The sequence below is a fragment of the Acipenser ruthenus genome, chromosome 1, assembly GCF_902713425.1.
Source record: "Acipenser ruthenus chromosome 1, fAciRut3.2 maternal haplotype, whole genome shotgun sequence".
Taxonomy (NCBI): Eukaryota; Metazoa; Chordata; class Actinopteri; order Acipenseriformes; family Acipenseridae; genus Acipenser; species Acipenser ruthenus.
The window spans coordinates 18,610,483-18,612,459 of NC_081189.1; positions in this window are offsets into that span (position 1 = coordinate 18,610,483).

Below are 1,977 nucleotides of genomic sequence, written 5' to 3' on the forward strand. Positions count from 1 at the left end.
TGGCATTAAAGAACCAGACTGCGCTATTCGACTGCATGTTCTTTGTAAAGCACCCACTCAAAAGCACAATACATTTACAATACCAAAAACCTGCGCAATACATTTACAATATAATAAACCTGCTTTCTGGTGTTTACTGTTAGTAAACTCAGACATCACCAGGTGTAGGGTACAACAGGGCCTTGTCATTTTGATACGGGTATGTGAGTTTTCCTATCGCAATTCCATGGAATACATTAGTTGGATCATGAAGAGAGATAACTCCAGAGATGGTTTGATCTGAATAAAACGATTGTGTGTTAACAGTCTAATACTTTGAAGATCGGGTGGATAGTAATCACTGGTTTAGCAGGTGTTATCGTGTAAAGACTGCAAAGATTACACAAAGGAACAGTCCTATACAGTTCTGTGTAACGTTCCCCAAACTGAACCTATATAAATAGCCTAAAATAGAACTGTATATTTTAATGAGTGTCTGAAAAATTATACTTGCAAACACGTTCTTGTTCTTTTTAAAACTTGAGCCCCACAACAAAATAACCATAGACTGATATCCTACGACCGCTAAAATGGGAATCAAGCCTGTAACCTGAAATTCGCATTGGATTGTGTTAATCTCACAAATCAACTAAAAAATAACAATAATGCTAATCATTTGACGTTTGGTGTTGCGTTTTAAAGCTCATTTAAAGTGACGACAGGAGCATATGACTTTATAGACTCTGCGGTCAGCGTTCGCATGAAGGAGAAGCACCCTCCAGAGAGCAGGACGGTACAGTATTTCATTTTATCCAAATAAGGTTTTATAAATTAAAAATGATTTTCCAGTATTCTATCTTTTTGTTCTTGCAGTAGAGAATGTGCTAGAATCTGAAATAGATGCTCAGTTTCCACGCAAAAATGTTGCAGCTGGAGTAGTTTATTATAGTGACGCACGGATCAAGAAGCGATAACCAGGCACGTGCCAGGCTTGCTAAAAAAAAAAAAAACAGGTCATACATTTTTTTTTTGTTTTTGTTTTTTTTTGCAGTACTGTTTTGTATGGGCTCTAAATCCATACAGAGGGGAAAAGCTAGATTATGTCTTTGGAATTGTATGAATCACCTACTAATTCACATGCAATCATTTTCTTATTATTCCAGAACACCTTACTAAATAGTGTGCTTAGTTTATAAGGTAAACGAAAGCATCAGGTTGCGCAACACAAACGACACGAAAGCTTTAAACAGGTTTCATTGCTGCACTAGGGCGATACCAATAACAATCTGTTTTATGATATTTTTCAACCTGCAGAACAGAACTGAAGTATTACTGCCGTTGAAACACACCTTCGCGTAACATGAATTCTGACGTGCGTTTAAAGACTTGAATTCATTTGACTGTTTCATCAGGCATCGAGGAAGTCTTTTATCATGTGATTTTCGTTATATATTAAATACAATTTAAATAAATAAATAAATAAATAAAAAAGCATTGAGCATTATCGAGTGTAATCTCAATTTAAATCCTAATACTAAATGACTCCTACACTTAGAACACTATATTCATGCGTAAATGTTAAGTGGTCAATGCTTTAAAAAAAAAAAAAAAAAACACATGAAAACCAGTTCCAACTTCCACGTCACTGTTCTATAAGGAGATAAAAAAGTGTACGTAAAAAAAAAAAAAAAAAAACAGGAAATTGGACGATTCTGAACAAAATAATGCTATAGTAACCTTGACCTTGTTTCCTGAACTGACAAATACTGTTAGTGTTTCATTAAGTTAAACGCTATTTTAAATACAATGTTTAAATTGTTTGACTTGAGTCACCTGGGTTTAAACGGCTCCTATTTATACATACAGTTGCTCGGACAATTATAGCTATGTTGGCAAACACTAATAAGCCTATATTTCAAATATCTAATGTATGTTATGCTAGGAGGCTTATACTTTACCAATTACTTGTCCTTCCATTAAAACGACAATGCTGATGTA